General features: G+C 43.3%; 1 protein-coding gene across 2 annotated transcripts in view; it reads left to right on the top strand.

Moving 5' to 3' along the window:
* Clstn2 (calsyntenin 2) overlaps nt 1-16251 on the top strand; it is a 582382-nt gene that overhangs the window by 413151 nt on the left and 152980 nt on the right. The gene's annotated exons all lie outside the window — the stretch shown is intronic.

The raw sequence follows: 16251 nt of genomic DNA, 5'->3' as shown, positions 1-16251 counted from the left end.
GACATCTTCCATCAGAACCCCAGCACATGCTCCGACTTAGCCAAACAAAACATACCAGACCCACCTCCAGAGATATTGTGGGAGAGTATGGTGACTCTGTCTATCAAACACCCATCTGAAGGCCTGTGGTTTCCATGAAGTTTGTGTCTCATAAAAATTTAAACACCTGCTAAGTGGAAACAACACCTTTTTGCTGTCTATGTGGCAAACACCTTCTGCAGGAATTTTCTCACTTCTCAGAGGCGACATATTTCACAGGCAATTCCCCTGGCACAGACACTGCTAAAACATAACAGAAGCCAGGTGAGAGGTTGGATGCCCTCCAGGAGCCCTGAGAGTGAACTCCGAGAGTTGTGGCAGGCACCTTCAGGGGTCTGAGGGGCTTCCGAAGCAAGGGGTTTGGCGGCTGGAAGTAGACGATCCTGAGTTTAAGGGTGATGGCTAGGCCGAGGCGACATGGTTTCCAAGGATGGGACAAAAAGCCTGCCAAGGGCCAGAGGGAACACTACTCAGCTGGAACACGAGCCTGGGGAGAGCCGGTTGTGAGCTACAATAGAGACTAGTCAGTCCTGTGTTAAGAAGTAGCCACACATCGGGCATTTTTCTACACCAACCGGCTTCTCCAGGGCTTGTTAATCTTCAGTATCAATAGGACCCCTATAATAGAAATTAGGAAGATACCACATGTCTACCACTCTCAAAGCTGTCCTTACCACTGGCATGATGTGGACTACAAACCACTGAAGGTTCTGTGTTCACAGTTCACAGAGTGTCTCATGTTCTCCTAGGAACTATGTCATCTTCCCCCTGTGACTCCTAAAACCCAAGTACTAAAGTCCTAGCTTTAAGGATCTCTGAACATGGCCTCCATCTGGAGTAACAGTCTCATTTCAAGTGTAATCGGTCGAGATGAAGTCATCCTAGCACTGGCTGGGCTTCTAATCCAACATGCTGGGTGTCCTTATAAAATAGGGAACCATGAACACAGTTGTGCTCAGGAAAGGGATCATGGGAAGATGAAAGCAGAGACCTAGACATTGTGAGAAACCACAAGAAACTTCAAGAAAGGCATAGAATGCTTTTTTTTTCTACAGCTCCAAGGAGGAGTCAACCTTGCCAATATCTTTACCTCTTTCTTCAAGTCTCTAGAAACAAGAGACATTTTGTTGTTTAAACCACTTGGATTGCAGTAGTTTGTTATAGCAGCTCTGGAAAAGCAATCAATCAAACAAACAAATTAAAAAACACCTCCACAATAACTTCCTTTAGGAAGTATGCCTCTTGAGTCCTCTGCAAAAGAGCCCACAGTTTCCTGGGTGGACACTTGTGTCTGGGCACATGGTGTATCCGTTGAAGGCTCAAATACCCATCACCCCATGCGATCTTTCTGAAGAGAGCCCAAGAGAGAAATTAAATTAAATCCCTAATGTCTGTTGAACAGTCACAACTCAGGGAGATTATAGAACTAGCCTAGGGCTACACAATCATTAATTCCAGAATCTCTCTAGCAAATCAGTTATAGTTCAACAATGCTCAGAAATATTTGATCAGAGCCTTCTCTCCCTGGACAGAGTTTTGGTCCTGTTAACAAAGTTTCATGGTAAGCCTAGATACTAAAGGGACTGAGCAAGTAACTCCTGTATAACAATGGAGCTTATAAGTGGGTGACGTGGTACTCTCATAGATCTGGATGAATATGAAGGAGGCTCACCTCAGCCCTGACCAGTCCCAGAGCTAAAGGGCATAGCAGAGACGTAGCTCACTGGAGCTCTACCTGCTTGTCTACACTTGGGTTGGTCCTTGGTTGCACATCTCCTCCAGCCTCCAGAGTGGAATCCATGCTCCTCATCCAGATGCTGAGAGCACCTCTGCTTGGACCCTACACCTCCATATTGCTCTTATCTCCAAAGCCATCCTATGCTTTTACCTTGCTGGTCTTGCTTCAAGACTTAGCTCCTGTAGATGTGTTTCTGGAACATTCTTCCCAGCTTCCCAGTGAGATGTCATCTTTTATAGACCCCCTCCTGTCTTCTCCTATGTCTATCCCTAAAGTGCTTGGTACATTTGCTTTCATGGTAGAGTGTCTAAGAGAGAAGCTTCCTGGTACATCTCAATGTCACAGACAGGCTTGGTTTCTGATGTTTTGCCTCCATCCCCTGTGAACATCAGCCCTGCATAGTTTTTGAAAGAAATAAAAAACATTGATTAAAAGATATGTCTCTAATCATAGGCAGCTCAGCAAGCATTCTATAGCCATTACATCTTAGTGCAAATTATTTGTGCTTGTTTAAAATGCATAAGTACAAACTTATCGGCAAAAGGAAGGAAGAGCTATATGGATAAGATTGTAGAAACTTTTGCCTGCACAATTTTCCTGCCTTTTTGTCTTCAGGAGATTTAATATAACTAATGGTGACACATTACAATTCCCCTGTGTAGTGATGCTATGATCTAGACGGGGGGATACTGAGTTGCATGTGACCCTCAGAACTCAAGCCTTTTGGCCACCTTCTGCCTCACAATGATGCTCTAGGAAGGTTGCTACCGGGATGTTTTAGAACATCCCGGGTTCTCTTGAAAATGTACAATACCACTTAGCATGTTAAAATCTTGCCATTAAGAAACCTGATTTTAACTTGGCATTTCCCAAATGGATGCAGTAATTAAAAGAGCAGCAAGTTTACATATCACCCACTCTAAAGAGCAGTGCATACCTTGCAAACATGGTCATGGTGGCATTCCAGTGTGGAGAATGGAAGGAAAGACTGTGCTGGAGCTCTGAGCTCTGTCGTTCTTTATTCTTGAGATAACCGGTACCCAGGCATTAGGGAAAGATGACCTCTTCCTCATGCATGTCTCTGAGTGATCTCAAGAAGCAGAAACACACTCAAAATTTACCATTCCATTTTCAAACAAAAAGTGATCAGATTTCTACATCATTGCATGCCCACGACAGGATCCCTCTCCCTCTCCCTCTCCCTCTCCCTCTCCCTCTCTCATGTTCTGCATGTCACATCAAACAGAACTAGAGACCTCCCTTGCTTCCAGATGTAGGGCTAGCCATCCAGAACACTGTCTTTGCAGGAAATAGTCCTCTAAATAGAAGGGGCATTGACAATCAGTCCCTCTGGCCCAAGGATCACTCACATAGACCTACATATACATTCTGTATGAGGCCCTGTCAGCTCTAAGTCAGGAAGTTACAACAGCTTCTTGGAAGAGCAGAGTAGAGCTCACCTTCCCAGTCCACAGGAGGGAAAGGGATCAGTGCAAGGAGGAAGGGCCCTTCTGCCAGCACAGAAGTGCTAAATGAGCCATTCATACCTTCCAGAATTCTCCATAGCCCTTCCTAGCGGACTGAGGAACCATGTTCCTTCGGTTGGGCTCCAGTCCCTTCTCTTCAACTTTACTGTGTTATCTGTCCCTGAACCCAGATAGCTTCTAGCACTTTCTTCCTCTCCGTGTCCCAGCCTGATTTCCATCTGCTTCCAGCAGAAAGGTCTACCTACAAAACAGCATCCCCAAAGCTATCAGAAACTCCACTGGCTTTGGAATGTGCCCCCACCCACCCACCCACCCACCCCACTGCTCACCCCCGGTTTTACATCATAGCCCTTGATTCTCTGGTCCTTTCTTATGGTTGACCTCTGGCCTTCAATCTGATGGCAGACAATAAGGCAATAAACCCCAGTGTCCAGTGACTTGGCTCAAAAGTCACTTCTCACCCTCTCCCCAATTCCCTATACTGCCAATGGCTCTTCACAGAAAACCCAGACAGAACTAACTGCTAACAGGTCATGCATGGCGTTGCCGTGCTCCCCTGTTGCTAGCTAACATGCATGGGCATTTTAATTTTTTCTGCCCTAATGGGTCTCTAGTATATGTTTCTTTGCTATTTTATTATTTTTTACTCCCTGGGCTTTCTGTTAATAAGCTTATATTTATAAGAGCACAAAGGTGGTGAACAATATAACCTAATGTAAGTTCTCTATTCTGCATGGCAAGAATGAGGAAGGTGGAAATCAGGTGTTATGTAATAATAACATGTGGTGCAAAGACTTATGACACTAAATTTGGAGACCAATGGCAGGAGAAATTTTCCATAAGTTAAATGTGTCAAAATTGACATAAGAAGTAGAAAGGCTAAGTAATTCTATTCTCTTGTATACGTGAAATGATCGTTTTCCATGGGTGTGTGTCTGCTCTTTCTGAGCATGATGGGAATTCCTTACGTGGATATGCATCTCCCTGTTGCCTGCTTACTGCTAGGCACCAGACCTTCATGGCCATCTTGGTAAGGATGGGGACAAAGAAGATGGGAGTTTCTCTTATCTCAGTCATTTCCTGTAACCGTGCAAGGGACTTCTAAGCCTCTTTGCATACTGCAGACTTCCAAACAGACAGACAGACAGATAGGATCCTCAGCCTTTCCTCTCGCCTCCTCATCTAGGATGACAGCTTTGAATCTTAATTCTTGGACTCGCACAGACTACATGCACATGGCCCGGCACTTTTCCTTATTGCTCACGAAGTGTAGCTAAGGAGCTGAAAGGGACCAGATGGTCTGGCTCGGTTTCCACCTGAAACGTGAGGCAGATTTCTATACTAACAAAGCTAGGATGGGGAGAGACACCCACTAAAGGAGAGAGTCCAAAGGAGAAGCATAAGTGGTCTGCTGTCTGACCCTTGAGATTGTCACACATTCTTAGGATCTCAAGCTTTGGGAAAACTGAGCAAGAAGTCTGTGCAACAGCAATGACCAACTCGGCTGCTGAGGCCATGGTATGCTCCTGGAACTCAGCCTCGTGGCCACATGAGCTCTGGCATTTTCCATTTTGTTCTGTTGCCTGTCTCTGCTAGTTTTAGAGTTTGTAGATTATGTTCCTCTAGCGCTCATTCTGCCCCCTCAGTTCCCCGTTTTGTAACTGTGCTCTGCTGACTTAAAGCTTTTCAAGCCTCCTTTGTCTCACTTCGATCGTTCTGCCCGGGTCATACTTTATCCACCTCTCCCGCTGTGTTCAACATTTGTTTTGAGCTTTATTTTTATCTCACCAGTTTTGATTTTGGATTTGTTATTTGCCTTTTCTGCTGTTTTAAATGACTTTTGCCTGATTCATCTCTTTGCCAAGAGCACAGTTACATTACTGTCTCTTATACTGTTTAATTACCAGAAGGAAAGTCTGAGGCAACAAGCTAGCTGTGTGACTTACCCAGTATCTCAGCAGTATTCTAACTGGCAGTAAGGAAGTTACCCAGACCAACACCATACACTGAAGGCTTCTGGAAGGGACTTTCACAAATATGAGAATGGTGTCATGACTACCCAGGCCTCATTAGAAAGGGACAATTTTTATCCAAAATACCATCTCCCTCTGCCTGTCAGCATGGCTTTCTCTCTGCTGGTGTCTCAATGTGTCTCTCCAGAAAGCCCAGGGCACTCTGCCAAGGCTTCACTTGACAACTAAACTCCTTCACAGGCCTTTCAGTCCAGAGTCTTCTACCTCATTTATTTGTAACTCTTAGCAAGTTACAAATATCAGGAAGCAAAAGTGCTCTCTCTCTCTCTCTCTCTCTCTCTCTCTCTCTCTCTCTCTCTCTCTCTCTCTCTCCCACTCCCACAGAGAGAGAGAGAGAGAGAGAGAGAGAGAGAGAGAGAGAGAGAGAGAGAGAGAGAGAGATTTCCAGATCATCTTTTACATCCCATAACTTCCCTGCAGGACACTTTTAAATGCTCAGCAAACTGCAAAGGCATAAGATCTGATCCTGCTGGAGAAAAGGAAGCAAGGCTGCATATGCCTGCTATGTTTCTGGTACTTTATCAACATGGTTTATATGAGCCCAGGGTTTGCAGCCTTCCTAAATTAATAGAGCCCTCCTAAAAGCCAGAAGCTCCCTGCTGCTAGTGTAGGGAAGGGAGGAACCAAGCTACAGTAGCCTGTGTTTCTTTACTGTTGGGGTATCATACCCATTTTCCAGAGAGCCATGACTTTTCTCACAGTCAATCGGATGATGCATCTGAAATTAGCCAAGAGGAAAGTGCCAGGTAGGCAGTGGGGGGATCTGAGATGATCTCAGTGGAGGCCACAGTCACCATGAAGGGTCCCCGGAGAGCAACTCATCTGAGCAGCTCAAGGACTGATGCTTTCTTGGGTCTTAATTCATCTACTCTGGAATGACCAACCCGAGCACTGGGTCTTCCCTGCTGTGGCTGCTGGCTTCCTCCAGAACTGGATGCCCTTCCTAGTATCTTGAGTATCTGTCTTTTGTCTTGAAATGGTAGTGTGGTTGACAATACATCTGCTGGGAAGGTGAGAAGAGGAGGCTGTGTCTTTACAAAAACACAGCACAAACTTTATAGCGTTTTCATGCCCGGCGTATCCATTTTTAGGATTTCATCACCCATTTGTCAGATAGTTTAAAAATATCTCAGTGTTATGTATAGCTGTATGAAGTTGGAAACAGCCTACATTTCAACCATTTGGATACAGGTTATGAACAACTGTCATATCAATCAGATGAGATATTATATATCCTTCACAATAATGCTAGAAGGAAGTCTTAAACAAGGTAAGAAAATGCTCTTATAATGTGAAATACAGATGCAGGGACAGAATCAAACATAAGCTATGCTCTCTGATGTTTAACAGAAAACGGTTACTAGGAGGAAATTGAGAATAAATATGCCTGGAAGTCACTATCAATTGGCTGTGCCAAAGGGTTATGATTTCTTTCTGTTTGTGTTTCTTGTAAAGGAAGAAAAAAACAAACATGGAAAATGAAACAAAAATGAAAGTAAGAGATATCAGTGTGGGCAACCCCAAAATGGGCTTTCTTGGTGAAATTTTATATACCAAGAGGGAAGATTTTTTTTTTACATGCAAACCTTTTTATTTTGTTTTTCTTTGTGTTTAATGGTATTTCACTGTGGCACATGTTGGTGACTTGATATGGAAAGATCATGTTGGTATTGACCAAAAATCTTCTTCCCATTGTCTAGGTTGCATAGTCCAACAACATACTAGCAGGTTGCTGGGAAGGATGATCATCAAAAGTTTTACCTAACTATGAATAGGTCTACAGTAGTGAAAGGCATGGGAAACTATGCCCATGGCTGCAGTAGTGACATAGTTAATGTTGGGATAACCAGCTGGTTACCAATTGGAGTTAAAGCTATTTCGTTGAAAAAAAAAATTGGTTCTATAATTCTGACTAGAACCCTTGATTGGGGAGATCACAGGCTTCAGGATGAACCTACTATTTTTAGTCTACTAAATGGATATTGTATCAAATATCTTCCATGATACCCATAGATTATTATTCTGTCAGACCCTATCAGAGAGATTTCCTTGTGCAATGGATGGTGGTTAGCTAGCACAGAAACTCATAACTGGTCAAGGGTAAAGAGTGTCAGTGGAATGCTCAAGCAAAAATGGGAAAGCTTCACTCCAAGACTGGCGACTATCACAGACGAGTCAATGAAACGATTGTAAGAACTATAGGTCAAAAAGGACTGGGCTACACTGTTTTCTGGACATGATGGGACCATTAAACTCATATATACACAACATAGGCACATATACACACAACACACACATGCACATACAACATAACACATATACACACAACACACAGCACATACATACACAAATATACACAACACAGCACATACATACACAAATATACACAAAACATGCACACATATACACACAGCACACATATACAACACACACGATATGAAAGTGAGATATGATGGAAAGAGAGAGAGATCTATGTGTATGTATCTATTATCTATCTATCTATCTACCTATCTATCTATCTATACACAGAGAGAGACACACAGACACACATACATATACATACAAATTTATACATATACATTCAATATATATACATACATATGTATGTGTGTGTATATATACACATTGTATATATGTATATATTGAATATGCATACATATGTATATGTGTGTATATATTTATATACACATTGTATATGTGAATATACAATGTATATACAATGTGTGTGTATATATATATATGAACATACAATGTATGTATATACGCATATATCCCTAATGTTTAGCATAATCTGAAATCACACTTTGTATCTCAGACTCACTTCTCTTTTCCTTCAGGCCAGCTCCTAAAGGGTAAGTATGTTTGTCCTTACTCCCCATGGACTCCTCCACACCTAGTGCAAGTGCTGAGCAGAGCAGGGCCCAGGCCTGCTGGATGGCTCATGAGGGCATGACTACTCCCTTTTCCTCAGATGCATGGGCATCGAATGTGTGAGCAGACGATCCCCCAGGGGAGAGGGGTGATCTACAGTCTGCTTCTGACTGAGTTGTACTTCAATCAGTGTGATTTATCAAGGACGTTGGTTCCCTTTCCAGGCAGTTGATGAGTGCTCCTTCGGGCTGCACCCACATTTTGTCTTCTGGCTGTGCTCTGTCTCATTTCTCCGGGGACTTACATTAATGAGGCAGTCATCCCTGTCTGTTAAGGTTGCTGTTAAAACATAAAATGAATAAATAGTGGTGGCTTATAAGGAAAAAGCACTATACCTTTCTCCCAGTTCATAATTTAGGAGGTCTAAGATCCAGGTAGTAGCTTGGTCATACCCTGGGAAAGGTCTTTTCTGTGTCCTCATACAGTGTAAGAGATGAATAACCCCTGTGAGCCTCTTTTCCCAAGCCCCCTGAGCCTCTTTTCCTGGGAAGATGAATTCCCTCTACTTCCCTCTTGGAAAGCTCTGTCTTCATAACCTACCCACCTCCTGTAGGTACTGTCTTCAACAGGAGCAACTGGGGATTTGGTTTTAAACACTCAGACCACAGCAGTAACCCTCAAATAGTCTCTCTCCTGGAAGATGTGAGGTCAAAGGAAAAACACTGCACAGGCTGTTCTTTGTACAAACTCTAAACATTCATCATTTAAATATATTTGCATATGCTCTGTGATGGGAGGGGGGGGCAATTCTCATCCCTAAAGAGAAAAAATGAAAAACGTCCAGGTATTTCTCTCCGTTGGGGCAATCTGGGAATTTAGCTCTTCTTCCTTAAGGAAGTGTCAGCTTGGAGGACAGGGGTGGAAACATTTCCTTTGCCTCCTCTGCAGAGTTCAGTACATGAAGGCACTGAGTAATCACTCCTAACATCCTGAGCATGGTGCAGTTGGCTATGAGAAAAACCAACAAATGGTGTATATGACTGCATTCTACGCTCATCCTGGAAAGTTTGAGCCAGATATATTTTCCTAGCAGGAGTAGAATGAAAACCTACTGCTGATAGAAATGTGCAGAAACGTGCAATGCAGGCTTCCCAATCGATAAAATCATAGGCATTTCGAAAGAAGTACAAAAAAAAAAAAAAACCACAAGAGTTGGTTTTATTTTTCTGGGCTATGTGGGAGCTTGGATCTCAGTGGGGGGAGATATAGTCTTGGGATCATCCCTGCTGAGGGCTCTGGATCATCTGTAAAGACTTGCTTTAGGGAAGGAGGAATTCTAGTTCTCATTTCTAGGTGCTTAAAAAAGTGAACTGGGTGCATCCCTTATGCACGGAAAGTAAGAGGTGGCCAAGAAGTGTTTGCAACAGCGAGATGAATCACAAGGCTACTGATTTGTCTTGCTTAGTGCCAGCTAGGAAACGAAGCCTCCCAACCACATTGCCAGGTCTTTGTGAGTCACAATAGGCAACTTAGAGTATGATCACAGAACCTCTAATACAAATCCCCACGTTCAGTGTAGGAAACTATCAAACCAGGAGTTTGAACCTGCTGCAGTGGGTTCCTGTTTAGACGGCATTAGCTCCCACACACCATAACCCCATAAGTCACAGCTCTTTTGAGTTATTTCCTGTAAACTTGGACACAACCAGATTATTTAAATTCGTATTGGCTTTCTATTGCCAGGAGTTTAAAAAAGAAAAGGCACAAGAGAGAGGTTGGGAGTCGGTGTGTCGGTGCACTGATAGGCTGGCAGAGCCTGGGCACGTGGCTCTCAGCCATTTCATCCCTGCGCTAGCTACAGTTTTTTGGAAAACAATAGTTTTATTTTGCTCTCTCAAATTAAAAAAAAAAAAATGAAGCAGCTGAAGGTGGGAGGCATTCAGTCTTCATTATCCTCCCTGGCCTTTTCTGCAGGAATCTGAAATTGATTTCCAAATTTCTCTTCCGAGTTTGATTTAACATTTTAATCTGCAAGCCTTTGGTGGGTGCTATGCGGACTGTATTGCTGACAGGGAAATGAAGAATTAGCCAGCCACCTAGGCTCTTGTTATCAGTCCAGCCGTTCTGGCTGTGACTGGACGGGGCTAGAGGTCTCCTGGCCTCTGTGAAGAAAGCCTTAAGTTCCACTCGGCTGGGTGGAAGAAAGCAGAAATGATCCCCAGCGGACAGCAGACCTCCACATTTTTGTTTTAGAGTTTGAGACTGTCCCCTGAGATGGTGACTTATTACTTCTGGCCATTGATGGAACAGTAAAAGAGTCCATATACCTCTGTAGTATTGATCAGGCTGCCATTTCTCTTTCTTTTGCAGCTCAAAATATGGATTTTCCAGGCACTTGCCTTGACTTAAATTAAACATTTTAAATATACCTCTGCCCCTTTGGGGTCCTCGCCCAAACACTTGAGAACTTCAGTACAACATACAGAACATGGGACCTGTCAGAGCATAGAAATATAAAGTCTCTTGTACTGGCAGCTGTTCATGGATTTCAGGGACTCTACCATACAAAGATGCAGTCAGTGCTGTGCAAGCCCCAGAGGCAGGACAAGGGGAGGATCTCAGAGTATTTTGAGCTCGCCATCCCATCTGTCAAATGGGCTGAAGGTTAACTCAGCTGCCAAGCTGTTGCTAGAGAGAGGATCGGAACAGGTCACATCAGGCGCAGTGACCCTCCATGAGTCTGGGAGGGACTTGGAAGCCATGTGTTCAGCAGTTTTACTGGTGTGCAAGATTCAAGCCAGCTAGCCAGAGCTCAGGGGTGGCATTATGCATAAGCAGGCCCTAAAATCTGGCAGCCAGGAGACATTGGTTTCTGCACAAGGCTTTAAGAGCAAACTAGGGCCCGGGCAGTGGTCACACAGGCCTTGAAGTGAAGCTGATTAAAGGGGGTGGTGATGGACAGATGTGATGACTGACAGCTGCGGGAGAAGAGCAAGGAGGTGGGGCTCTAGTGAGGCTAGGATATTTTGGACAGAGAATGGTGAGCCCTTAGGAGACTCTTTTTGCCTTGAGATGTCAAACCAGAAGAAAGTCAGTTTCAAGGCCCCTGGGAAGTTGTTTTCACTGACATCAGTGATGACCGACACTGCTAATTTTCCTCCCCAGAATTTTGCAAAGCGCACTAGGCAGTTCCCATTTTTAACCTTCACAGTAGCTTGGCATGGCACACTTCGGTATGCTTCCATCTTATGGGTGAAGAGATGGAGGCTGCAGTGAAGATTCTTTGGCCAGGGTCATAGTTAGTAATGACTTGTTGGAGTTGCAACATACTGATCCGTAAACTCCCATCTTAGCAATGATGCCAAGCTCCCTCTGACTACATTGAGATGTGGTTTCTTTGACGCTCAGCCTACATTTCTGGAGCATTTGGGATTAAGTGAAGTCTCTCCTTAAGCTGTGCAGGAAAGTCAGGGAGATGAGTACGTGTAGACTCTAGCTGCAGAGAATTCTAAGAAGATAACAATGGGCAATGCAGGAAAGGAGAAGGAAGGACAGGGCTGGGGAGAGCCAAAGAGGTGACTGTTAGAAATAAACGGAAAACACAAAAGGACAGGGGAAACGCTTGGCCTCAGACAGTGAGAGCAGACTTTTACGGATTGGAGAGGTGGAACCTGGAAAGACAACAGCTCAGTACACAAGAGAGCTGGCTGTGCAGAGCTGAGGGTTTACAGCTGAGAGTAAGGACGAGGAGAGAATTTGCCAGACCCAGAAGCTACTTCTCTGGATATAACTGCTTATCTAAAGTGCAGGGAGGGAGACTAAGTCAGACCACCTGTTCTGCAACCTCCAGGGTCTGGGTGGGTGTTAGGTGCCTTCTGAAATTTCGTGGGCAGCAGATTTGGGGGAGTCTGGAGTCTGTTTTATAACTGGTTTTAGGGAGTTTCCTATGGCAGTGCACATCTCAGTTTGAGAAGCCTCAGCAGGCTCTTGGGAGGAGAACTTTCTTACACCAAGGGCTGAATCTTTCATAGGAGTTCTACAGATAGATATAAAAGGGATTTTCTGTTACATGACCAAGAGAAGGTAGGATGGCTCTGATGGTTTGTATATGCTTAGCCCAGGGAGTGGCACCATTAGGAGGTGTGACCTTGTTGGAGTAGGTGTGTCACTGTGGGTGTGGACTTAAGACCTTCACCCTAGCTGCCTGGAAGCCAGTCTTCCACCAGCAGCTTTCAGATGGTGATGTAGAACTCTAAGATCTGCTTGCACCATACCTGCCTGGATGCTACCATGCTCCAACCCTGATAATAATGGACTGAGACTGAACCTGTAAGTCAGTCCCAATTAAAATCTTCCTCTTTTAAGACTTGACTTGGTCATAGTGTCTGTTTACAGCAGCATATCCCTAAGACAATGGCTCATGCCTTTGGCAACAAAAGCTGTTGAGGGCTTTAACAACTGTTTGACCTCTTGTAATTTTTGCAAGCCTTGGATTTCCACAGGCTTCTGTTTGCTGATAAAGTGACAAAGCTGGCTTGATTGTTAATGGTTTTTGTTTTTTTAATTTCCAATCTTACCCAATTTAGCCTGGCAAAGTACTGCCTGCCTTTAGAGAGTCTGAGGCCAGCCTGACTCTTCATAATCAAGTTCCAGGGCAGCCGGGACTACATAGACCCTTTCTCAAAATAAATAAATAGATAGATGAATAGATAGAATCCTATCCACTTACTGTCGATGGCCTCTGTGGCATTTAATATTCAGCTAACCAATCCAGAGCAGGGCCTCTTTCTTCCCGAAGTGACTTTCCTACACGGTTAATACTATTTGAATCTGCAATACTTCCTACTAAGGGATGCTTTATAAACTGCAAAATTCACACAGTTCTTAGTTCTCAATCCTTTATTAGGAGATAACGAAGTGACAGCATGAGTCTAGGGCTCAGACTTCCTTCAAGGTTGTGGTCAAGCTGGTTCACACACACAAAAGGGAAGAAGATCTTTTTCCTGTGGAAGGGAAAGAATCCAACCCCTGCCAAGGGAGTCTGGTCTTCTGTAAAACAACAGCAACATGGATGTGCCCCCTCTCCAGCCTCTGAAGCCTTACAGGCTTTAATGCCTTGTTCGGAGTTAAAGTAATGGGAAATATGGTCTTAAGAATCCCACTTCAGGCCCCATCAGGCCTTAAAATGGCAATAGTGTGAAAGCCCGGAGGTGATCCGTCATAAGGAGTGACATGAGGTAGAGAAATAAATATCTGCTGGGTATTTTAATTAACTGGCTCTAAATAATGAAAATGAGCAAATTAGGCTCACTTTTAGTAGCAAAATGCCATTGTCACCTGAATGTTTCTGTTGATAGATGACACAGTGCTTAGACAGAGTGGCATAAATCTGGCTTCGGCTGCGGAAGTACCTTGAGCCTGGGTCTGCCTCTTCCCTGGTGAATAGCAGCAGGGGTTATTTTTTGCCTCTGGGTCTGTGGGAGGGGAAAGTGTAAGGAAAAAGTCAGGCATGGAGGCTTGCTCCTGGCCTTAGATTACTGTAGTAATCATTACCATGTGGCTAAGAAGGCCTTTGTGGACTGTAAAGCCAGAGAAATAGAAATTCAGATTTTGACCGATAAGGTTTACCGAACTTTGGGCACACTTTAAAAATACATATTCTTTTATTTTGGAGTCTGTAGCTGAGCCTAAGTGAGAATATTACACCACATGTCTACAGAAGCTTGCAGAGGCCAGAAGAGGGCATCTGGTCCATTTGTACTGAAGTTATAGGCACTTTCTGAGCTGCCATGTAGGTGATGGAAACCGAACCCCATTCTTCAACAAGAGCAGTAAGTGCTCTTAGGAACTGAGATGTCTACCCAGCCCCCCGGGCAAATTTCTTAACTTCTGTAGTTCTTTGTGAAGAAAGTATGCTTGGAACTCACTCACGGGGTTTTGTAGCCCTGTTGGCACAGTGCCTCATCTCCAGTACCCAAGAGCCTTTAATCTGTGAGTGTGGGCACCCTGCAGACTGCCTTGGTCTCCATCTTGGAAGAACTTAAAGGCACTGTTAAAATGAGACTATGTTTCTCTTATGTGCCCACTACCAATCTGAATAGGTCACATTTTATGGCTAGCTGACTGGCAGGTTTTACTACATATGGATGCGGAATTTTGGCAGTCTTTTCCACATGTATTAAAACAGTGTTGGTCACTCTCCTTAGTGTCGCTAACATAGTGAAGTACGCCAACTGAATCTTACTATCTTAAAATAAATACTATTTACACATGATCTTTTATATAGAGTTAGATGGAATTTGCTAGTATATTGTTAATGTTGTGTTGCATCTATGTTCCTAATAGATAAAGTCTGGAATTTTATTAGTTTTTGATTCCTGTGTCAGGCTTTGGTATTTTGGTTTGTGTGTGTGTATGTGTGTGTATGTGTGTGTGTGTGTGAGAGACAGACAGACAGACAGACAGACAGACAGACAGACAGACAGGCACAGACAGAGAGAGAGTTAGATTTGAGGAGGGGAATCCTTATCCTTTCTGGTTTCTTTTATAAAAACAAACTGTGTACAATTTCTGTTATTTCCTCTTTGAATACATGATAGAATTTATCAAGGAATCCATCTAGGGAATTGGATGGTTTGTGTAGGCATGTTGTCCCAGCTACATCTAAGACATCTAAGACTGAGGCGGAGAAATTGAAATTCAAGGTTACAGAATTGGGATACAGAATGATTTCAAGGCCAGCCTGAGCAATTTAGCAAAAGTGTCTCAAAATAAAGAGGGCTGGGAACATCAGCCACTGCCTAGCTCAGACTTGGAGTATATATATATATATATATATATATATATATATATATATGCATTTTTGTATGTGGCTTACATTCAATGACATTATTTTAGTATATGTGCTGCTGAAACAAGCATATCAATGATATTATTTTAAATCTACTTAATTGGGTCTAATTTGCTCTTTTTTTTCTAGCTTCTTTATCTTAGCTTGTTCAATTTTTATTTAAAAATATGTATTTATTTATTTATGTATATGGGTGTTCCTGAGTGCATATAGCTGCTCCAGGTACATGCAGGAGCCCACTGGCATCAGAAGGGCTGTGTTGGAGCCCCTAGGACTGGAGTTGCAGGCAGTTGTGAGCTGCTAGGCAGGTGCTAGAAACTGAACTCAAGTCCCCTGTAAGAGCAGGAGGCACTCGAAACTCCTGAGCTTTCTCTCCAGGCCCCAGATTGTCCATCTTACCAAATTACAAGTTTTGATATATGGTGCTTTTATAGCATTTGGATTTATTTACTTTCTAATTTCTCTTTCACTTTTTTCTTTGATCCGGGCATTAAGATGTATATTGCACAATTTCCAAATATCTGGAGTTTTTCTAGATTACTGACTGTTAAAATGTTGGTGATTTGTTTATGTCCTTTGTTCTCAGAGAATATGTTTCATGCATTTTCATCTTTTACACTGTAGGATTCATTTTATGACCCAGCTTATGGTCTCTATCATGTGAGGTTGAAATGAATGTGCCGTCTGCTCTTGAGTGTAGGACTCTGCTATTACATATTAGGCAGGACAGCGTGACTAAGGGTGACTTTAATGGTATGTTTGGATTTGTCCTGTAAATCACTGAAAGGGTGGTGCTAAAGTTCTTCAGTTATGAGTGTTTGGCTGGCTGTTTCCCCTTCTAACATTGGCCACTGTTGCCTCATGGTTTTGAAAACTCTCACAAGAATTTATTTAATATTGTGGATTAAAGATTCAAATACCTCCAGAAACCCAGGGTTGATCTCTGTCATCTCTCTCTTTAAGAAAGGGTCCTATTTCCCCGCTTCTATATTTTATATTTTTATATTTTAAATGTGATGTGGAGGGCCAGGCGGTGGTGACGCACGCCTTTAATCCTAGCACTCGGGAGGCAGAGGCAGGTGGATTTCTGAGTTGGAGGCCAGCCTGGTCTACAAAGTGAGTGCCAGGACAGCCAGGGCTACACAGAGAAACCCTGTCTCGAAAAAACAAAACAAAACAAAAATGTGATGTGGAAAATATTGTGGATCATCCCATTTCTTCAGAATTGTTGAT

This window comes from Mus caroli, chromosome 9 (assembly GCF_900094665.2).
Source record: "Mus caroli chromosome 9, CAROLI_EIJ_v1.1, whole genome shotgun sequence".
Lineage (NCBI taxonomy): Eukaryota > Metazoa > Chordata > Mammalia > Rodentia > Muridae > Mus > Mus caroli.
The sequence above is the reverse complement of the archived record's forward strand: the minus strand, read 5'-3'. Positions and strand labels throughout refer to the sequence as shown.